The sequence below is a fragment of the Arachis hypogaea genome, chromosome 11 (genome assembly GCF_003086295.3).
Source record: "Arachis hypogaea cultivar Tifrunner chromosome 11, arahy.Tifrunner.gnm2.J5K5, whole genome shotgun sequence".
In the NCBI taxonomy this organism is placed as follows: domain Eukaryota; kingdom Viridiplantae; phylum Streptophyta; class Magnoliopsida; order Fabales; family Fabaceae; genus Arachis; species Arachis hypogaea.
The window spans coordinates 32,582,323-32,606,343 of NC_092046.1; the positions used below are offsets into that span (position 1 = coordinate 32,582,323).

The 24,021-nt window shown below is 40.3% G+C and overlaps 1 non-coding gene across 1 annotated transcript; it reads right to left on the reverse strand.

Annotated features, from left to right (window-relative positions):
• Window positions 1–22,537: 22,537 nt before the first annotated feature.
• On the reverse strand, window positions 22,538–22,645 carry LOC112724170 (small nucleolar RNA R71). Its single transcript, XR_003163347.1, has one exon. It is a non-coding gene; the product is annotated as a small nucleolar RNA R71 (small nucleolar RNA).
• Between the last annotated feature and the right edge of the window lie 1,376 nt (window positions 22,646–24,021).

Sequence of the window (24,021 nt, forward strand, 5' to 3'; positions counted from 1 at the left end):
ATTTCTTTTAATTATTTCAAAATATTTTTAATTTATTTTCGAAAATTCTTCCCCTCTTCTCACATCCTTTTATTTAAAGGACTAACATTCCTCCTCAAGGTATAATTCGCACTCCCTCCTTCTTTATATGTTCGAATTCTCTTCTATCTACCTCCTCCTTCTATTCTTCTTTTCCTTTGACACCTCAAGGAATCTCTATACTGTGACATAGAGGATTCTCTACTTTCTTGTTCTCTTCTCTTTCATATGAGCAGAAGCAAAGATAAAGGCATACTTGTTCAAGCTGATCCTGAACCTGAAAGGACCTTAAAGAGAAAGCTAAGAGAAGCTAAAGCACAATTCTCTTTAGAGGGCCTAACAGAGCTCTTCAAGGAAGAAGAAACCATGGCAGCCGAAAACAACAATGTCAACAATGCAAGGAAGGTGCTTGGTGACTTTACTGCACCTACTCCCGACTTCTATGGGAGAAGCATCTCAATCTCTGCCATTGGAGCAAACAACTTTGAGCTTAAGCCTCAATTAGTTTCTCTAATGCAACATAATTGCAAGTTTCATGGACTTCCATTGGAAGATCCTCATCAGTTCTTAGCTGAATTCTTGCAAATCTGTGACACTGTCAAGACCAATGGGGTTGACCCTGAAGTCTACAGACTTATGCTCTTTCCTTTTGCTGTAAGAGACAGAGCTAGGACATGGTTGGATTCACAACCTAAAGAAAGCCTGAACTCTTGGAAAAAGCTAGTCAATGCCTTCTTGGCAAACTTCTTTCCACCTCAAAAATTGAGCAAGCTAAGAGTGGAAGTCCAAACCTTCAGAAAGAAGGAAGGTGAATCCCTCTATGAAGCATGGAAAAGATACAAGCAATTGATCAGAAGATGTCCTTCTGACATGCTTTATGAATAGAGCATCATAGGTATTTTCTATGATGGTCTGTCTGAACTATCCAAGATGTCATTGGATAGCTTTGCTGGAGGATCTCTTCATCTAAAGAAGACGCCTGCAGAAGCTCAGGAACTCATTGAAATGGTTGCAAATAACTAATTCATGTACACCTCTGAAAGGAATCCTGTGAATAATGGGACAAATCCGAAGAAAGGAGTTCTTGAAATTGACACTCTGAATGCCATACTAGCTCAGAACAAAATATTGACTCAACAAGTCAATATGATTTCTCAAAGTCGGTCTGGAATGCAAGCAGCAACAGGCAGTACTAAGGAAGCTTCCTCTGAAGAAGAAGCTTATGATCCTGGGAACCCAGCAATGGAAGAGGTGAATTACATGGGAGAACCCTATGGAAACACCTATAATCCTGAATGGAAAAATCATCCAAATCTCTCATGGAAGGATCAACAGAGACCTCAACAAGGTTTTAACAACAATAATGGTGGAAGAAACAGGTTTAGCAATAGTAAGCCTTTTCCATCACCTTCTCAGCAACAGACAGAGAATTCTAAGCAAAGCCACTCTGACTTAGCAACCATTGTCTCTGATCTAATTAAAACCACTCAAAGTTTCATGACTGAAACAAGGTCCTCCATTAGAAATTTGGAGGCACAAGTGGGTCAACTGAGTAAGAAAATTACTGAACTCCCTCCTAGTACTCTCCCAAGCAACACAGAAGAGAATCCAAAAAGAGAGTGCAAGGCCATAACCACAACCCACACGGCCGAACCTGGAGAGGAGGAAGAGGCAGTGATCTCCACTGAGGAAGACCTCAATGGACGTCCACTGACCTCCATGGAATTCCCTAATGAGGAACCATAGGAATCTGAGGCTCACACTGAGACCATAGAGATTCCAGTGAATTTACTTTTGCCATTCATGAGCTCTGATGAGTATTCCTCCTCTGAAGAGGATGAAGATGTTACTGAAGAAATTGCTAAGTACCTTGGAGCAATCATGAAGCTAAATGCCAAGTTATTTGGTAATGAGACTTAGGAGGATGAACCTCTATTGCTCATCAAAGAACTAGATAACCTGACTAGGCAGAAATTACCTCTGAAGAGACAAGATCCTGGAAAGTTCTCAATACCTTGTACCATAGGAACCATGACCTTTGAGAAAGCTCTGTGTGACCTAGGGTCAAGCATAAACCTCATGCCTCTCTCTGTAATGGAGAAGCTAGGGATCATCGAGGTACAAGCCGCCGCAAGAATCTCACTGGAGATGGCAAACAATTCAAAGAAACAGGCTTATGGACTTGTAGAGGATGTCTTGGTAAAGGTTGAAGACCACTACATCCCTGCTGACTTCATAATCCTAGAGACTGGGAAGTGTATGGATGAATCCATCATCCTTAGCAGACCCTTCCTAGCCACAGCAAAAGCTGTGATTAATGTTGACAGAGGAGAATTGATCATTCAAGTGAATGAAGACTCCCTTGTGTTTAAAGCTCAAAGATATCCCTCTGTCACCATGGAGAGGAAGCATGAAGAGCTTCTCTCAATACAGATTCAAACAGAGCCCTCACAGTCAAACTCTAAGTTTGATGTTGGGAGGCCACAACCAAATTTTAAGTTTGGTGTTGAACCCCCATATTCAAACTCTAAGTTTGCTGTTGGGAGATTCCAACATTGCTCTGAACATCTGTGAAGCTCCATGAGAGCCACTGTCAAGCTATTGACATTAAAGAAGCGCTTGTTGGGAGGCAACCCAATTTTTACTTATCTATGTTAAATTTCTATTTTCTATTTGTTATTTTATGTTTTCTGTAGGTTGATGATCATGTGAAGTCACAAAAATAATTGAAGAAGCAAAAATAGAAGGAAAAATAGAATGAAAATAGAACACCCTGGAGGAGAAACTTACTGGCGTTTAAACGCCAGTAAGGGTAGCAGAATGGGCGTTAAACGCCCAGTCTAGCACCATTCTGGGCGTTTAACGCCAGAAATGGGCACCAGACTGGCGTTTAACGCCAGGAATGGGCAAGAAGCTGGCGTTAAACGCCAGAAATGGGTAGCAGCCTGGCGTTTAACGCCAGGATTGGCAGTAATGGGCGTTTTTGCACGCCACATGGTGCAGGGATGAGAAATCCTTGACACCTCAGGATCTGTGGACCCCACAGGATCCCCACCTACCTCATCTCTCTCTCTCTTCTTCACCCATTCACCAATCACCTCAATACCTCTTCCCCAAAAACCGCTCACCTATCAAATCCCACCATTCTCTTCACCACTCACATCCATCCTTCATAAAACCCCACCTACCTCACCATTCAAATTCAAACCACTTCCCCACCCAAACCCACCCATAATGGCCGAACCGTACCCCCCCTCTCCACTTCTATATAAACCCATCTTCACTCCTTCATTTTCACACAACATACACACTACCTCTCCCCCTTGGCCGAAACACAAAGCCCACTCCATCTCCTCTATTTCTTCTTTTTCTACTCTCTTCTTTCTTCTTTTGCTCGAGGACGAGTAACCTTCTAAGTTTGGTGTGGTAAAAGCTAAAGCTTTTTTGTTTTTACATAACCATTAATGGCACCAAAGGCCGGAGAAACCTTTATAAAGAGGAAAGGGAAGGCAAAAGCTTCCACTTCCGAGTCATGGGAGATGGAGAGATTCCTCTCAAGGGTGCATCAAGACCACTTCTATGAAGTTGTGGCCAAGAAGAAGGTGATCCCCGAGGTCCCTTTTAAGCTCAAAAAGGGCGAATATCCAGAGATCCGATATGAGATTTGAAGAAGAGGTTGGGAAGTTCTCACCAACCCCATTCAACAAGTTAGAATCTTAATGGTTCAAGAGTTCTATGCCAATGCATGGATCACCAAGAACCATGATCAAAGTGTGAACCCGGACCCTAAGAATTGGCTTACAATGGTCCAAGGGAAGTATTTAGATTTTAGTCCGGAAAATGTAAGGTTGGCGTTCAACTTGCCCATGATGCAAGGAGATGCACACCCATACACTAGAAGGGTCAACTTTGATCAAAGGTTGGACCAAGTCCTCATGGACATCTGTGAAGAGGGCGCTCAATGGAAGAGAGATTCAAGAGGGAAGCCGGTTCAACTAAGAAGGCATGACCTCAAGCCCGTGGCTAGGGGATGGTTGGAGTTCATCCAACGCTCAATCATTCCTACTAGCAACCGATCTGAAGTTACTATAGACCGTGCTATCATGATTCATAGCATCATGATTAGAGAGGAAGTAGAAGTTCATGAGGTTATATCCCAAGAACTCTACAAGGTGGCAGACAAGTCCTCCACTGTGGCAAGGATAGCCTTCCCTCATCTCATTTGTCACCTCTGCAATTCAGCTGGAATTGACATAGAGGAAGACATCCTCATTGATGACGACAAGCCCATCACTAAGAAAAGGATGGAGCAAACAAGAGATCCCACTCATGGACAAGAGCATGAGTAATTTCCTCATCATGAAATCCTTGAGATGCCTCAAAGGATGCATTTTCCTCCACAAAACTATTGGGAGCAAATCAACACCTCCCTAGGAAAATTAAGTTCCAATATGGGACAACTAAGGGTGGAGTACCAAGAGCATTCCATCCTCCTTCATGAAATTAGAGAAGACTAAAGAACCATGAGAGAGGAGCAACAAAGGCAAGGAAGAGACATTGAGGGGCTCAAGCACTCCATAAGATCTTCAAGAGGAAGAACAAGCCGCCATCACTAAGGTGGACCCGTTCTTTAATTTCCTTGTTCTTTATTTTCCTGTTTTTCGAATTTTTATGCTTATGTTTATTTATGTTTGTGTCTTTATTACACGATCATTAGTGTCTAAGTGTCTATGTCTTAAAGCTATGAAAATGAATCCATCATCTTTCTTAAAGGAAAAATGTTTTTAATTGAAAAAGAAAAAGAACTGCATGAATTTCAAATTTTAAAACAGTTTAATGTGGTGGCAATACTATTGTTTTTCTAAATGAATGCTTGAACAGCGCATATTTTTTAATTTGATTGTTTATGAATGTTAAAAATTGTTGGCTCTTAAAAGAATGATGGAAAAAGGAGAAATGTTATCTGATGATCTGAAAAATCATAAAATTGATTCTTGAAGCAAGAAAAAGCAGTGAAAACCTTGCAGAAAAAGGATATATTCAAAAAAAAAAAGCAAGCAGAAAAAGCCAATACCCCTTTAAACCAAAAGACAAGGGTGATAAAAAGGATCCAAGGCTTTGAGCATCAGTGGATAGGAGGGCCCACAGGAATAAAATCCTGGCCTAAGCGGCTCAACCAAGCTGTCCCTAACCATGTGCTTGTGGCGTGAAGGTGTCAAGTGAAAACTTGAGACTGAGTGGTTAAAGTCGAGGTCCAAAGAAAAAAGAAGAGTGTGCTCAAGAACCCTGGACACCTCTAATTGGGGACTCTAGCAAAGTTGAGTCACAATCTGAAAAGGTTCACCCAGTTATGTGTCTGTGGCATTTATGTATCCGGTGGTAATACTGGAAAACAAAGTGCTTAGGGCCACGGCCAAGACTCATAAAGTAGCTGTGTTCAATAATCAACATACTTAACTAGGAGAATCAATAACACTATTGGTGCACGAATTGTGAAGCACACTTTTCACAACGCGTACCACTAACCAGCAAGTGCACTGGGTCGTCCAAGTAATACCTCACGTGAGTAAGGGTCGAATCCCACGGAGATTGTTGGTTTGAAGCAGTCTATGGTTATCTTGTAAATCTTAGTCAGGAAGTCAATTATGTTTATCAGTTGAATTGCGAATAACTAAGAGAGCATAAATTAAAGGTTACTTGTTGTGCAGTAATGGAGAATATGTTGGAGTTTTGGAGATGCTTTGTCTTCTAAATCTCTGCTTTCCTCTGTCTTCTGATTCACGCACGCACGTCCTCCTATGGCAAGCTGTGTGTTAGTGGATCACCGTTGTCAATGGCTACCTTCCATCCTTCCAGTGAAAACTACGCTCACGCGCTCTGTCACAGCACGGCTAATCACCGGTTGGTTCTCGATCCAGTTGGAATAGGATTTACTATCCTTTTGCGTCTGTCACTAACGCCCAGCCTTCAGGAGTTTGAAGCTCGTCACAGTCATTCAATCCTTGAATCCTACTCGGAATACCACAGACAAGGTTTAGACTTTCCGGATTCTCATGAATGCCGCCATCAATTCTAGCTTATACCACGGAGATTCTGATTAAGGAATCTAAGAGATCCTCATTCAATCGTATATAGAACGGAGGTGGTTGTTAGGCACACGTTCATGATTTGAGGAAGGTGATGAGTGTCACAGATCATCACCTCCATCACAGTTAAGCGCGAATGAACATCTTAGATAGGAACAAGCGTGTTTGAATGGAAAACAGAAATACTTGCATTAATTCATCGAGACACAGCAGAGCTCCTCACCCCCAACAATGGGGTTTAGAGACTCATGCCATCAGAGAATACAAAGTTTAGATCTGAAATGTCATGCGATCCAAAATAAGTCTCTAAAAGTTGTTTAAATACTAAACTAGTAGCCTAAGTTTACAAAAATTGGATAAACTATGATGGATGATGCAGAGATCCACTTCTGGGGCCCACTTGGTGTGTGCTGGGGCTGAGACTTAAGCAATTCACGTGCAGAGGCCATTTGTGGAGTTGAACGCCAGTTTTTATGCCAGTTTGGGCGTTCAACTCCAGCTTTTGATCCTTTTCTGGCGCTGGACGCCAGAATTGGGCAGAGGACTGGCGTTGAACGCCAGTTTACGTCGTCTATTCTTGTGCAAAGTATGGACTATTATATATTTCTGGAAAGCCCTGGATGTCTACTTTCCAACGCAATTAGAAGCACGCCATTTCGAGTTCTGTAGCTCCAGAAAATCCACTTTGAGTGCAGGGAGGTCAGAATCCAACAGCATCAGCAGTCCTTTTTCAGCCTGAATCAGATTTTTGCTCAGCTCCTTCAATTTCAGCCAGAAAAATACCTGAAATTACAGAAAAATACACAACTCATAGTAAAGTCTAGAAATATGAATTTTTCCTAAAAACTAATAGAAATAGACTAAAAACTAACTAAAACATACTCAAAACTATATGAAATTATCCCCAAAAAGCGTATAAAATATCCGCTCATCACAACACCAAACTTAAACTGTTGCTTGTCCTCAAGCAACTAGACAAATAAAATAGAAGACTAATAGGTTGAGAAGCAATAATATCTCAGAGTTTTTGATTGAAGCTCAGATCCTAATTAGATGAGCGGGACTAGTAGCTTTTTGCTTCTGAACAGTTTTGGCATCTCACTTTATCCATTGAAGCTCAGAGTGATTGGCATCTATAGGAACTCAGAATTCAGATAGTGTTATTGATTCTCTTAGTTTAATGTGATGATTCTTGAACACAGCTTCTTTATGAGTCTTGGCCGTGGCCCTAAGCACTTTGTTTTCCAGTATTACCACCGGATACATAAATGCCACAGACACATAACTGGGTGAACCTTTTCAGATTGTGACTCAACTTTGCTAGAGTCCCCAATTAGAGGTGTCCAGGGTTCTTAAGCACACTCTTCTTTTTGCTTTAGACCTCGACTTTAACCACTCAGTCTCAAGTTTTCACTTGACACCTTCACGCCACAAGCACATGGTTAGGGACAGCTTGGTTGAGCCGCTTAGGCCAGGATTTTATTCCTGTGGGCCCTCCTATCCACTGATGCTCAAAGCCTTGGATCCTTTTTATCACCCTTGTCTTTTGGTTTAAAGGGGTATTGGCTTTTTCTGCTTGCTTTTTTTTTTTTTGAATATATCCTTTTTCTGCAAGGTTTTCACTGCTTTTTCTTGCTTCAAGAATCAATTTTATGATTTTTCAGATCATCAGATAACATTTCTCCTTTTTCCATCATTCTTTTAAGAGCCAACAATTTTTAACATTCATAAACAATCAAATTAAAAAATATGCGTTGTTCAAGCATTCATTTAGAAAAACAATAGTATTGCCACCACATTAAACTGTTTTAAAATTTGAAATTCATGCACTTCTTTTTCTTTTTCAATTAAAAACATTTTTCCTTTAAGAAAGGTGATGGATTCATTTTCATAGCTTTAAGACATAGACACTTAGACACTAATGATCATGTAATAAAGACACAAACATAAATAAACATAAGCATAAAAATTCGAAAAATAGGAAAATAAAGAACAAGGAAATTAAAGAACGGGTCCACCTTAGTGATGGCGGCTTGTTCTTCCTCTTGAAGATCTTATGGAGTGCTTGAGCCCCTCAATGTCTCTTCCTTGCCTTTGTTGCTCCTCTCTCATGGTTCTTTAGTCTTCTCTAATTTCATGAAGGAGGATGGAATGCTCTTGGTACTCCACCCTTAGTTGTCCCATATTGGAACTTAATTTTCCTAGGGAGGTGTTGATTTGCTCCCAATAGTTTTGTGGAGGAAAATGCATCCTTTGAGGCATCTCAGGGATTTCATGATGAGGAAATTCCTCATGCTCTTGTCCATGAGTGGGATCTCTTGTTTGCTCCATCCTTTTCTTAAGCACACTCTTCTTTTTGCTTTGGACCTTGACTTTAACCGCTCAGTCTCAAGTTTTCACTTGACACCTGCACGCCACAAGCACATGGTTAGGGACAGCTTGGTTTAGCCGCTTAGACCAGGATTTTAGTCCTTTAGGCCCTCCTATCCACTGATGCTCAAAGCCTTGGGATCCTTTTTATTTGCCCTTGCCTTTTGGTTTTAAGAGCTTTTGGCTTTTTCTGCTTGCTTTTTTTTTTTGCAAGCTTTGTTCTTTGCTGCTTTTTCTTGCTTCAAGAATCATTTTTATGATTTTCAGATTATCAATAACATGTCTCATGTTCATCATTCTTTCAAGAGCCAACATATTTAACAGTCTTAAACAACAAATTCAAAAGACATATGCACTGTTCAAACATTCATTCAGAAGACAGAAAGCATTGCCACCACATTTAACCAATTAGAATTTCTTTTATTAAACTCGAAATTTTATTGCTTCTTATTCAAAAGATCTACTATTTTATTCATGTTTAATGATGATGAGAAAAATAAACTATAGCTTAATTGGAGATAAAATCAAATAGATACTAATTACTATTATATGACTTCTAAGGTAAACTTTTTATAAGGACACTGTCACAGAGTTAAGGCAGAAATTGGAAATTAACAACCTTTATTCTGGGGGTATGGGGGTTCCTCTGATCCTTGGGATGCTTGGTATTACAGAAGACTTTTGGCGCTTTAGTTCCCTTAAGTCACGTCCCTGCTCCTCTTGTCCTTTAAACATATGGGTCAGCATTTGACTGTGTTCCTTCTGTTGTTTTATTATTTGCTCCATAGCTTCCTGTATCTTGGTGACAGACGTCTCAAGATATTCCCAATATTCCGCTTGAGGAATCTCTGGGAGGAATTCCTGTGCTCTCTTCTTGGTAAGATCCTCCTGTGCTTGTTGTCTCTCCATTGATACTTTGGTGATTGACTTTTCAATTAGGATATATTCAGTTATTCCCATCTTGACTCCAGCGTCCTTGCAGAGCAGAGAAATCACGCTTGGATAAGCCAACCTGGCCTCTTTTGAATTTTTGTTAGCAATCTTATAGAGCTCAGTTGAAATCAGCTGATGAACCTCCACTTCCTTTCCCATCATGATGCAATGAATCATCACTGCTCTTTTAACTGTGACTTCAGAACGGTTGCTAGTGGGCAACAGAGAACGCCCAATGAAGTCCAGCCATCCTCTGGCAACTGGTTTGAGATCCTCCCTCTTGAGTTGATTTGGGACGCCCTTTGTGTTGGTGGTCCACCTGGCTCCAGGGATACATATGTCCTCTAGAATCTTATCCAGGCCAATGTCTGCTCTCATCATCCTCCTATTGAAGGAGTCTGGATCATCCTTTAGTTGAGGTAGCTTTAATATCTCTCTGATCTTGTCAGGGGTGGTATGAACAATCTTTCCCCTGACCATGGTCCGAAATTCGTAGCAGGCAGTTCCAGATAGTCTTTGCTTGTCAGTCTGCCACATATTAGCATAGAACTCCTGGACCATGTTCCTTCCTATTTTCGTTTCAGGATTAGCTAGGACTTCCCAGTTCCTGATTCGAATTTGCTCCTGGATCTCCGGATATTCGTCTTCTTTCAGATCGAATCTAACTTCCGGGATCACTGATCTCAGACCCATTACTTTAAGATAATGGTCTGAATGTTCTTTAGATAAGAACTTCCCTTGATTCCAAAGTGGTTTTGGAACGCTCTCTTTCTTGCCTCTTGGAGTGGATTGTTTTCCTTTGGGAGCCATGATCTTAGTGATCTCGGAAAAACACACCAAACTTAGAGGTTTGCTTGTCCTCAAGCAAAAGAAAAGAAAGGAGAGGGATAGAAGGAGATCGAGGTGCACTTGTTGATGGAGGAGGGGGGAGGCCGAACCCAATTTTAAAGGGGTGGGGGGGTGGCTTTTCGAAAAAAATGGAAGAGATAAGATAAAAAGATTGAGTTGAAAAAGATAAGATAGAAGATAAAGTTTAATTTTGAAAAGATATGATAGATTTTTGAAAAAGATAACTCTGAATTTTGAAAAAGATAATATGGATATTTGAAAAAGATATGGATTAGTTGAAAAGATTTTTGAGTGAAAAAGATAGATTTGTTTTCAGAAAAGATTTTGAAAAGAGTTGGATTGAATTTGGAAAGATGGATTTTTATAAATTAAGGATTTTAGAAATCAGGGTTCTTGACATGTTCATGTAAAAATCATGCATTGAAGCATAAAATTTGAAATTAAAATGGAAATACGTGTGGGACAAATGGATTTGGCTCCTCCCTGTCTTCCTAGCGTTTGAACGCCCAAACACTGCTTGTTTTGGGCGTTCAGCGCCCAAATGCTGATCTCCTGGGCGTTCAGCGCCCAGTTGCTGCCATTACTGGCGTTCAACGCCCAGTGGGTGGCCATTTCTGGCGTTGAACGCCCAGATTGCTACCATTACTGGCGTTCAGCGCCCAGTGGATGCCCATTTTGGGCGCTGAACGCCCAAAATGCCCCTTTACTGGCGTTTTCTTGCCATTGAGCTCTTTTACTCTGTTTTGTGTGCCGATTCCTTCTGTAACCCTGTAAACTTATACAAATGATTCTGTACCTTAGTGTCAGTGAACTTTATATAAACAAATAAAAATAAAAATAGGGCATAAATGCTTAGAGGATTGATGCCCCATGGCTGGGTTGCCTCCCAGCAAGCGCTTCTTTATTGTCTTTAGCTGGACCTTGCTGAGCTTTTAATCTAGCTTCAGCCTTGAGCATTCTTGCTCAATGTTGCCTTCAAGATAATGCTTGATTCTCTGTCCATTGACAATGAACTTCTTATCAGAATCAATATCTTGAAGCTCCACATAACCATATGGTGACACACTTGTAATCACGTATGGTCCCCTCCACCGGGATTTCAGTTTCCCGGGGAATAGCCTGAGTCTAGAGTTAAACAACAGGACCTTCTGTCCTGGTTCAAAGATTCTAGATGACAGCTTTCTATCATGCCATTTTTTTTATTTTTCTTTATAAAGCTTGGCATTTTCGAAAGCTGTGAATCTGAATTCCTCTAGCTCATTTAGCTGGAGCAATCGTTTTTCTCCTGCTAATTTGGCATCAAAGTTTAGGAATCTGGTTGCCCAGTAGGCCTTATGTTCCAGTTCCACGGGCAAGTGGCATGCCTTACCATACACGAGTTGGTATGGAGAGGTCCCTATAGGGGTCTTGAATGCTGTTCTGTAAGCCCACAGAGCATCATCCAAGCTCCTTGCCCAATCCTTTCTACGGGTATTTACTGTCCGTTCCAGGATTCTCTTTAATTCTCTGTTAGAGACTTCAGCTTGCCCATTGGTTTGTGGATGATATGGGGTGGCCACTTTGTGGCGAATTCCATACCGAACCATGGCAGAGTAAAGCTGTTTATTGCAGAAGTGAGTGCCCCTATCACTGATTAACACTCTAGGGACACCAAACCTGCTAAAGATATGTTTCTGGAGGAACTTCAGCACTGTTTTAGTATCATTGGTGGGTGTGGCAATAGCCTCAACCCATTTTGATACATAGTCAACTGCCACCAGAATATAAGTGTTTGAATATGATGGTGGAAAAGGTCCCATGAAGTCAATTCCCCATACGTCAAACAACTCAATTTCCAAGATTCCTTGTTGAGGCATGGCGTAACCATGAGGCAGATTACCAGCTCTTTGGCAACTGTCACAATTACGTACAAACTCTCGGGAATCTTTATAGAGTGTGGGCCAATAGAAGCCACATTGGAGGACCTTGGTGGCTGTTCGCTCACCTCCGAAATGGCCTCCATATTGAGATCCGTGGCAATGCCATAGGATTCTCTGTGCTTCCTCTCTGGGGACACACCTACGGATAATTCCGTCTGCACATCTCTTAAAGAGATAGGGTTCATCCCACAAGTAGTACTTTGCATCAGTGACTAATTTCTTCTTTTGTATTCTATTGTACTCCTTGGGTATGAACCGTGCAGCTTTATAGTTTGCAATATCGGCAAACCATGGTGCTTCCTGAATGGCAAATAGATGCTCATCAGGGAACGTCTCAGAGATCTCAAGAAAGGGGAGGGACGTCCCTTCCACTGGCTCTATCCGGGACAGATGATCAGCCACTTGGTTCTCTGTCCCTTTTCTGTCTCTTATTTCTATATCAAACTCTTGCAGAAGCAATACCCATCTGATGAGCCTGGGTTTTGAATCCTGCTTTGTGAGTAGATATTTAAGAGCAGCATGGTCAGTATACACAATCACTTTTGATCCTACTAAGTATGATCTGAACTTGTCAATGGCGTAAACCACTGCAAGTAGTTCTTTTTCTGTGGTTGTGTAATTTTTCTGGGCATCATTTAGAACGTGACTGGCATAATAAATGACATGCAGAAGCTTGTCATGCCTCTGTCCCAATACTGCACCAATGGCTTGATCACTGGCATCACACATTAACTCAAATGGCAATGTCCAGTCTGGTGCAGAAATGACTGGTGCTGTGACCAGCTTAGCTTTCAGCGTTTCAAACGCCTGCAGGCATGCTGTGTCAAACACAAATGGCGTGTCAGCAGCTAGCAGATTGCTTAGAGGTTTTGCGATTTTTGAAAAATCCTTTATAAACCTCCTATAGAATCCTGCATGCCCCAGAAAGCTTCTGATTGCCTTAACATTGGCAGGTGGTGGTAATTTTTCAATTACCTCTATTTTTGCTTGATCCACCTCTATTCCCTTGTTTGAGATTTTATGCCCAAGAACAATTCCTTCAGTCACCATGAAGTGACACTTTTCCCAGTTTAAAACTAGGTTGGTTTCTTGGCATCTTTTCAGAACAAGTTTCAGGTGATCAAGACAGGAGCTGAATGAGTCTCCATATACTGAGAAGTCATCCATGAAGACTTCCAGAAATTTTTCCACCATGTCAGAGAAAATAGAGAGCATGCATCTCTGGAAGGTTGCAGGCGCATTACATAGCCCAAATGGCATCCTTCTATAAGCAAACACTCCAGATGGGCATGTGAATGCTGTTTTCTCTTGATCCTGGGGATCCACTGCAATCTGGTTATAGCCTGAATAGCCATCCAGAAAGCAGTAATAATCATGACCTGCTAGTCTCTCTAGCATCTGGTCTATGAATGGTAAAGGAAAATGATCCTTTCTGGTGGCTGTATTGAGCCTTCTGTAGTCAATACACATGCGCCACCCTGTAACTGTTCTTGTGGGAACCAGTTCATTTTTTTCATTATGAATCACTGTCATGCCTCCCTTTTTTGGGACGACTTGAACAGGGCTCACCCAGGGGCTATCAGAAATAGGATAAATAATCCCAGCCTCTAGTAACTTGGTGACCTCTTTCTGCACCACTTCCTTCATGGCTGGATTTAGCCGCCTCTGTGGTTGAACCACTGGTTTGGCATTATCCTCCAATAGGATTTTGTGCATGCATCTAGCTGGGCTTATGCCCTTAAGGTCACCTATGGACCACCCAAGAGCTGTCTTGTGTGTCCTTAGCACTTGAATAAGTGCTTCCTCTTCCTGTGAATTTAAAGCAGAGCTTATGATCACTGGAAAAGTGTCACCTTCTCCCAGAAATGCATATTTCAAGGATGGTGGTAGTGGCTTGAGCTCGGGTTTAGGGGGTTTTTCTTCTTTCAGAAGAAAGTTCAGAGGCTCTTTCATGTCCCCTGAATCCTCCAGATCAGGCTGAACATCTTTAAAGATGTCTTCCAACTCTGATTCAAGACTCTCAGCCATGTTGATCTCTTCTACCAAAGAGTCAATGAGATCAACTTTCATGCAGTCTGTTGATGTGTCTGGATGCTGCATGGCCTTGACAGCGTTCAACTTGAACTCATCATCATTGACTCTCAGGGTTATTTCCCCCTGTTGGACATCAATGAGGGATCGTCCAGTTGCTAAGAAGGGTCTTCCTAGAATGAGAGTAGCACTCTTGTGCTCCTCCATTTCCAACACAATAAAGTCAGTGGGAAAGGCGAATGGCCCAACTCTGACAATCATGTCCTCAATCATGCCTGATGGGTATTTAGTGGAACCATCAGCAAGTTGGAGACATATCCGGGTTGGTTTAACTTCTTCAGTTAAGCCAAGCTTCCTGATAGTGGATGCAGGTATCAGGTTGATGCTTGCCCCAAGATCGCATAAAGCTGTCTTGGTGCAATCACCTTCTAATATGCATGGTATCAGAAAACTCCCAGGGTCTTTAAGCTTTTCAAGAAAGCTTTTCAGAATGACTGCACTGCATTCTTCAGTGAGGAGAACTCTTTCTGTTTCTCTCCACTCCTTTTTATGACTCAAGATCTCTTTCATGAACTTGGCATAAGAAGGTATTTGCTCAAGTGCTTCTGCAAATGGAATCTTTATTTCCAGAGTCCTTAGATAATCTGCAAAGCGAGCAAATTGCTTATCCTGCTCCTCTTTCCGGAGTTTTTGAGGATAAGGTATCTTGGCTTTATATTCCTCAACCTTAGTGGTTAAAGAAGCCTTTTTAGAGGGGTTGTTATCAGCACTTGTGTGTGTCTGATCCCTCACTGGCAATTGAGTGCCAGAGTCAGAAGCTGGAGTGACGTTAAACGCCAGCTCACTGTCTGTTCCTGGCGCCTGAACGCCAGGAATGTGCCCATTTTGGGCGTTCAACGCTGGATTCTGCCCCATTTGGGCGTTCAACGCCAGATTCTTGCCCATTTCTGGCGTTGAACGCCAATCCTGCCTTGTTTCTGGCGCTGAACGCCAGTTTTGGGCATGGTTTGGGCGTTCAGCGCCAGCCTTCCACCCATTTTCTGGCGTTTTAGTGCCAGAATTATTTTTCCCTGGGCTCTTACTGTCCTCAGGTGAATCTTTGGTGGGTCGCTCATTTCTTGAATTTTTGATGCCTTGAGGTGGGGTATTTAATGTTTTCCCACTTCTTAATTGAACTGCTTGGCATTCTTCTGCTATTTGCCTTGATAGCTGCTGCTTTGTTTGCTTAAACTGTTCGTCCATATGTATATTAGCTATCCTTGTCTCCTGTAGCCTGTCCTTGAATTCAGCTAGCTGCTTTGTTAGAAAATCCAATTGCTGATTGAATTCAGCAGCTTGTTTTACAGTACTGAATTCAGCAGTTACTGTTTTAACCTCTTCATTCATGGAAGGGTTGCTGCTTAGATACAGATGCTGATTCCTAGCAACTGTATCAATGAGCTCTTGAGCCTCTTCAATTGTCTTTCTCATATGGATAGACCCACCAGCTGAGTAATCTAGAGACATCTGAGCTCCTTCTGCAAGCCCATAGTAGAAGATGTCTAACTGAACCCACTCTGAAAACATTTCAGAGGGGCATTTTCGTAGCATCTCTCTGTATCTCTCCCAGGCATCATAAAGAGATTTGTTATCTCCTTGTTTAAAGCCTTGGATGTCCAGCCTTAGCTGTGTCATCCTTTTTGGAGGAAAATACTGATTCAGGAATTTTTCTGTCAGCTGTTTCCATGTTCTTATGCTGGCCTTAGGTTGGTTATTTAACCACCTCTTAGCTTGATCTTTTACAGCAAATGGAAACAGTAATAGTCTGTAGACATCCTGATCTATTTCCTTATCATGTACTGTGTCAGCAATTTGTAGAAATTGTGCCAGAAACTCTGTAGGTTCTTCCTGTGGAAGACCGGAATACTGGCAACTTTGCTGCACCATGATAATGAGCTGAGGATTCAACTCAAAGCTACTAACTCCAATGGAGGGTATGCATATGCTACTCCCATATGAAGCAGTAGAGGGGTTAGAATATGACCCCAGAGTCCTCCTGGACTGTTCATTTCCACTTATGTCCATGATGGATATATGGATATAACTTGGACTGATTTACCTTTTTATTTATTTTATTTTATAAGAATTTAATACTTAAATAAAATAAAATAACTAAAAAGAATTTGAATTTTGAAATTAAAATTTTTTTTTTAAATAAAAATTAATTAGTTAATAAAAAAGAAATTTTTGAAAAAGAGGGAAGATATTTTCGAAAATTAGAGAGAGAGAGAGTTAGTTAGGTAGTTTTGAAAAATTTAAGAAACAAACAAAAAGTTAGTTGGTTAGTTGAAACAAATTTTGAAAAGATAAGAAGTTAGGAAGTTAGAAGAGATATTTTGAAAAGATATTTTTGAATTTAGTGAGGAGAGAGAAAAACAATAAGATAGTACAAGATTTAAAATTTTTAGATCTAATGCTCCTTGTTTTTGAAAATTTTGGAGGGAAAACACCAAGGAACACCAAACTTAAAAATTTTAAGATCAAGACACAAGGAAAACTCAAGAACACTTTGAAGACTCACAAGAACACAAGAACATGAAGAAAGAACACCAAACTTAAAATTTTTAGAAAACCAAACCAAAATTTTCGAAAACCAAAGGGAAATCAACAAGAAAACACCAAACTTAAAGTTTGGCACCGGATTTAATAGAAAAATTATTTTTGAAAAAGGTTTTAAAAAATATGATAGCCAATTATCATGAACATAAACACCACGTTCTAATTAACTGAGCTATAAATTTAAAGTGTTTTAACAAGGGATAAATAATAAAAGACTCTAAACCAAAAAGAAAGATTTTTTCCTAATCTAAGCAACAAAATAATCCGTCAGTTGTTCAAACACGAACAATCCCCGGCAACGGCGCCAAAAACTTGGTGCACGAATTGTGAAGCACACTTTTCACAACGCGTACCACTAACCAGCAAGTGCACTGGGTCGTCCAAGTAATACCTCACGTGAGTAAGGGTCGAATCCCACGGAGATTGTTGGTTTGAAGCAGTCTATGGTTATCTTGTAAATCTTAGTCAGGAAGTCAATTATGTTTATCAGTTGAATTGCGAATAACCAAGAGAGCATAAATTAAAGGTTACTTGTTGTGCAGTAATGGAGAATATGTTGGAGTTTTGGAGATGCTTTGTCTTCTGAATCTCTGCTTTCCTCTGTCTTCTGATTCACGCACGCACGTCCTACTATGGCAAGCTGTGTGTTGGTGGATCACCATTGTCAATGGCTACCTTCCATCCTTCCAGTGAAAACTACGCTCACGCGCTCTGTCACAGCACGGCTAATCACTGGTTGGTTCTCGATCCGGTTGGAATAGGATTTACTATCCTTTTGCATCTGTCACTAACGCCCAGCCTTCAGGAGTTTGAAGCTCGTCACAGTCATTCAATCCTTGAATCCTACTCGGAATACCACAGACAAGGTTTAGACTTTCCGGATTCTCATGAATGCCGCCATCAGTTTTAGCTTATACCACGGAGATTCTGATTAAGGAATCTAAGAGATCCTCATTCAATCGTATATAGAACGGAGGTGGTTGTCAGGCACACGTTCATGATTTGAGGAAGGTGATGAATGTCACAGATCATCACCTCCATCACAGTTAAGCGCGAATGAACATCTTAGATAGGAACAAGCGTGTTTGAATGGAAAACAGAAATACTTGCATTAATTCATCGAGACACAGCAGAGCTCCTCACCCCCAACAATGGGGTTTAGAGACTCATGCCGTCAGAGAATACAAAGTTTAGATCTGAAATGTCATGCGATCCAAAATAAGTCTCTAAAAGTTGTTTAAATACTAAACTAGTAGCCTAAGTTTACAAAAATTGGATAAACTATGATGGATGATGCAGAGATCAACTTCTGGGGCCCACTTGGTGTGTGCTGGGGCCCACTTGGTGTGTGCTGGGGCCCACTTGGTGTGTGCTGGGGCTGAGACTTAAGCAATTCACGTGCAGAGGCCATTTATGGAGTTGAACGCCAGTTTTTATTCCAGTTTGGGCGTTCAACTCCAGCTTTTGATCCTTTTCTGGCGCTGGACGCCAGAATTGGGCAGAGGACTGGAGTTGAACGCCAGTTTACGTCGTCTATTCTTGTGCAAAGTATGGACTATTATATATTTCTGGAAAGCCCTGGATGTCTACTTTCCAACGCAATTGGAAGCACGCCATTTCGAGTTTTGTAGCTCCAGAAAATCCACTTTGAGTGCAGGGAGGTCAGAATCCAACAGCATCAGCAGTCCTTTTTCAGCCTGAATCAGATTTTTGCTCAGCTCCTTCAATTTCAGCCAGAAAAATACCTGAAATTACAGAAAAACACACAACTCATAGTAAAGTCCAGAAATATGAATTTTTCCTAAAAACTAATAGAAATAGACTAAAAACTAACTAAAACATACTCAAAACTATATGAAATTATCCCCAAAAAGCGTATAAAATATCCGCTCATCAACTATCTGGATTCTGAGTTCCTATAGATGCCAATTATTCTGAACTTCAAGGAATAAAGTGAGATGCCAAAACTCTTCAGAAGCAAAAAGCTAAAAGCCCCGCTCATCTAATTAATACTGATCTTCATAGATGTTTTTGGAATTCATTGTATATTCTCTTCTTTTTATCTTATTTGATTTTCAGTTGCTTGGGGACAAGCAACAATTTAAGTTTGGTGTTGTGATGAGCGGATAATTTATACGCTTTTTGGCATTGTTTTTAGTATGTTTTTAGTATATTTTAGTTAGTTTTTGTTATGTTTTTATTAGTTTTTAAATAAAAATCACAATTCTGGACTTTAATATGAGTTTGTGTGTTTTTCTGTGATTTCAGGTATTTTCTGGCTGAAATTGAGGGACCTGAGCAAAAATCTGATTCAGAGGCTGAAAAAGGACTGCAGATGCTGTTGGATTCTAACCTCCCTTCACTCGAAGTGGATTTTCTGGAGCTCCAGAAGCCCAATTGGCGCGCTCTCAATTGCTTTGGAAAGTAGACATTCTGGGATTTCCAGCAATATATAATAGTCCATACTTTGCCCGAGATTTGATGGCCCAAACCGGCGTTCCAAGTCAGCTCAAGAATTCTGGCGTTTAACTCCAAAACTGGTACAAAAGTTGGAGTTAAACGCCCAAACTGGCACAAAAGCTGGCGTTTAACTCCAAGAAAAGTCTCTACACATGGAATCTTCAATGCTCAGCCCAAGCACACACCAAGTGGGCCCGGAAGAAGATTTCTGTATTAATTACTGATTTTCGTAAATCCTAGGCTACTAGTTCTCTATAAATAGGACCTTATACTATTGTATTTTCATCTTTGGACGTTTAGTCCCTAGACCTTGGAGGCTGGCCATTCGGCCATGCTTACACCATTATCACTTTTGTATTTTCAACGGTGAAGTTTCTACACACCATAGATTAAGGTGTGGAGCTCTGCTGTTCTTCATGAATTAATACAAAGTACTATTGTTTTTCTATTCAACTTAAGTCTATTTCTTCTCCAAGATATTCATTCGTTCTTCAACTTGATGAATGTGATGATCCGTGACACTCATCATCATTCTCACCTATGAACATGTGCCTGACAACCACCTCTGTTCTACTAGCAATGGCTTGAACGCGTATCTCTTAGGTTTCTAATCTAAGATTGGAACCTTCGTGGTATAAGCTTGAATTATTGGCAGCCATTCTTGAGATCCGGAACGTCTAAACCTTGTCTGTGGTACTCTGAGTAGGATTTGGGAAGAGATGGCTGTGACGAGCTTCAAACTCGCAATTTTTGGGCGTGTGACAGACGCAAAAGGATCAATGGATCCTATTCCGACATGATCGAGAACCGACAGATGATTAGCCGTGCGGTGACAGCGCATTTGGAATGTTTTCATTGAGAGGACGGGAAGTAGCCATTGACAACGGTGATGCCCAACATATGCTTATCTGAAATTCCAACCAAAGAATTACATAAGTATCTCTATCTTTATTTTATGTTTTATTTATCTTTTAATTATCAATTCTCCATCACCATCTGAATTCGCCTGACTGAGATTTATAAGGTGACCATAGCTTGCTTCAAGCCGACAGTCTCCGTAGGATCGACCCTTACTCACGTAAGGTATTACTTGGACGACCCAGTACACTTGCTGGTTAGTTGTGCGGAATTGTGACAAAGTGTGATTCATGTTTAAGAGCTCCAAGTCCTTTGGCGCCATTGTTGATGATCACAATTTCGCATACCAAGTTTTTGGCGCCGTTGTCAGGGATTGTTCGAGTTTGGACAACTGACGGTTCATCTTGTTGCTTAGATTAGGTACTTTTCAGAATTTTTTCTAGAGTTTCAAGGTGATGTTCTTATCATCACAAAAGTTGATTGATTCTCATCAATTTAGCTGCTGAATGTAATGTCCTGCAGAAGCTTGGCCAAACATGTCTAATTTTTTTAGACTGAAGCTTTAGACTAAAATTGCATGATTCTTGGAATTCTTATTAAAAGTTTTGATTCTCTTTATTTTCTTTTCCATATAATTTTCAAAAAATTACAAAAAAATTTATAAAACCATAAAACCAAAAATATTTTATGTTTATTGTTTGAGTTTAGTATCAATTTTTAAGTTTGGTGTCAATTGCATTCTTCTTGCATTTTTCGAAAACATGCAATATGTTCTTCATTAATCTTCATGTTGTTCTTGATGATTTCATTTCTCTGATCTTTAAATTCTCTTGTTTTGTGTGTTTTGTTGTTTTTCTCATATGCATTCTCAATTTGTTAGTGTCTCCTACATGAAAATTTTTAAGTTTGGTGTCCTGCATGCATTGTTTATTTGATCTTAGTTGCAATTTTTATTGTTTTTCATCATTAAAAATTCAAAAATATTTTCAAAATTGTGTCTTTTCAAGTCAATAATATGTAGAATTGAAGATTCAGAACATTCAGCAGAGGAATCAAACAGAAAAAGCTGGGCGTTCAAAACGCCCAGTGAAGAAGGAAAACTGGCGTTTAAACGCTAGCCAGGGTACCTGGCTGGGCGTTTAACGCCCAAAAGGGTAGCATTTTGGGCGTTAAACGCCAGAATGGATGCCATTCTGGGCGTTTAACGCCAGAAGGACACAAGAGGGAGATTTTATTTTTAATTCAGATTTTTTTTCAAATTTTCATAATTTTTCAAAATCAAATCTTTTTCAAATCATATCTTTTCAATCATATCTCTTCAAAATCAATTTCTTTCCATTTTTTATTTTATTATTATTTTCGAAAATCCTTGCTATAATTAAAGATTTACTTCAAAATTTTCAAAGTTATTACTTGCCTATTAAGAAAGGATCAAATTTTAAATTTTAGAATCATATCTTCTAATTTCTTGTTAGTCAAGTAATCAACTTTAGTTTTAAAACTTTCTCTTTTTAGTCTGATTTTCAATCATATCTTTTCAATCACATCTTTTTCAAAATTAATTTTCAATCATATCTTTTTAATTTTTAATTTCAAAATCTTTTTCAAAAATCTTTTTCAAATTTTCAAATTTCTTTTAATTATTTCAAAATCTTTTTAATTTATTTTCGAAAATTCTTCCCCTCTTCTCACATCCTTCTATTTAAAGGATTAACACTCCTCCTCAAGGTATAATTCGAACTCCCTCCTTCTTTATATGTTCAAATTCTCTTCTATCTACCTCCTCCTTCTATTCTTCTTTTCCTCTGACACCTCAAGGAATCTCTATACTGTGACATAGAGGATTCCCTACTTTCTTGTTCTCTTCTCTTTCATATGAGCAGAAGCAAAGATAAAGGCATACTTGTTCAAGCTAATCCTGAACCTGAAAGGACCTTAAAGAGAAAGCTAAGATAAGCTAAAGCACAATTCTCTTTAGAGGGCCTAACAGAGCTCTTCAAGGAAGAAGAAACCATGGCAGCCGAAAACAACAATGCCAACAATGCAAGGAAGGTGCTTGGTGACTTTACTGCACCTACTCCTGACTTCTATGGGAGAAGCATCTCAATCCCTGCCATTGGAGCAAACAACTTTGAGCTTAAGCCTCAATTAGTTTCTCTAATGCAACAGAATTGCAAGTTTCATGGACTTCCATTGGAAGATCCTCATCAGTTCTTAGCTGAATTCTTGCAAATATGTGACACTGTCAAGACCAATGGGGTTGACCCTGAAGTCTACAGACTTATGCTCTTTCCTTTTGCTGTAAGAGACAGAGCTAGGACATAGTTGGATTCACAACCTAAAGAAAGCCTGAACTCTTGGAAAAAACTAGTCACTGCCTTATTGGCAAAGTTCTTTCCACCTCAAAAATTGAGCAAGCTAAGAGTGGAAGTCCAAACCTTCAGACAGAAGGAAGGTGAATCCCTCTATGAAGCATGGGAAAGATACAAGCAATTGATCAGAAGATGTCCTTCTGACATGCTTTCTGAATGGAGCATCATAGGTATTTTCTATGATGGTCTGTCTGAACTATCCAAGATGGCATTGGATAGCTCTACTGGAGGATCTCTTCATCTGAAGAAGACGCCTGCAGAAGCTCAAGAACTCATTGAAATGGTTGCAACTAACCAATTCATGTACACCTCTGAAAGGAATCCTGTGAATAATGGGACAAATCCGAAGAAAGGAGTTCTTGAAATTGACACTCTGAATACCATACTAGCTCAGAACAAAATATTGACTCAACAAGTCAATATAATTTCTCAAAGTCTGTTTGGAATGCAAGAAGCAACAGGCAGTACTAAGGAAGCTTCCTCTAAAGAAAAAGCTTATGATCCTGAGAACCCAACAATGGAAGAGGTGAATTACATGGGAGAACCCTATGGAAACACCTATAATCCTTCATGGAGAAATCATCCAAATCTCTCATGGAAGGATCAACAGAGACCTCAACAAGGTTTCAACAACAATAATGGTGGAAGAAACAGGTTTAGCAATAGCAAGCCTTTTCCATCACCTTCTCAGCAACAGACAGAGAATTCTAAGCAAAGCCACTCTGACTTAGCAACCATTGTCTTTGATCTAATTAAAACTACTCAAAGTTTCATGACTGAAACAAGGTCCTCCATTAGAAATTTGGAGGCACAAGTGGGTCAACTGAGTAAGAAAATTATTGAACTCCCTCCTAGTACTCTCCCAAGCAACACAGAAGAGAATCCAAAAAGAGAGTGTAAGGCCATAACCACAACCCACACGGCCGAACCTGGAGAGGAGGAAGAGGCAGTGATCTCCACTGAGGAAGACCTCAATGGACGTCCACTGACCTCCATGGACATCCCTAATGAGGAACCATGGGAATCTGAGGCTCACACTGAGACCATAGAGATTCCAGTGAATTTACTTTTGCCATTCATGAGCTCTGATGAGTATTCCTCCTCTGAAGAGGATGAAGATGTTACTGAAGAAATTGCTAAGTACCTTGGAGCAATCATGAAGTTAAATGCCAAGTTATTTGGTAATGAGACTTGGGAGGATGAACCTCCATTGCTCATTAAAGAACTGGATAACCTGACAAGGTAGAAATTCCCTCTGAAGAGACAGGATCCTGGAAAGTTCTTAATACCTTGTACCATAGGCACCATGACCTTTGAGAAGGCTCTGTGTGACCTAGGGTCAAGTATAAACCTCATGCCTCTCTCTGTAATGGAGAAGCTAGGGATCATCGAGGTATAAGCTGCAAGAATCTCACTGGAGATGGCAAACAATTCAAAGAAACAGGCTTATGGACTTGTAGAGGATGTCTTGGTAAAGGTTGAAGACCACTACATCCCTGTTGACTTCATAATCCTAGAGACTGGGAA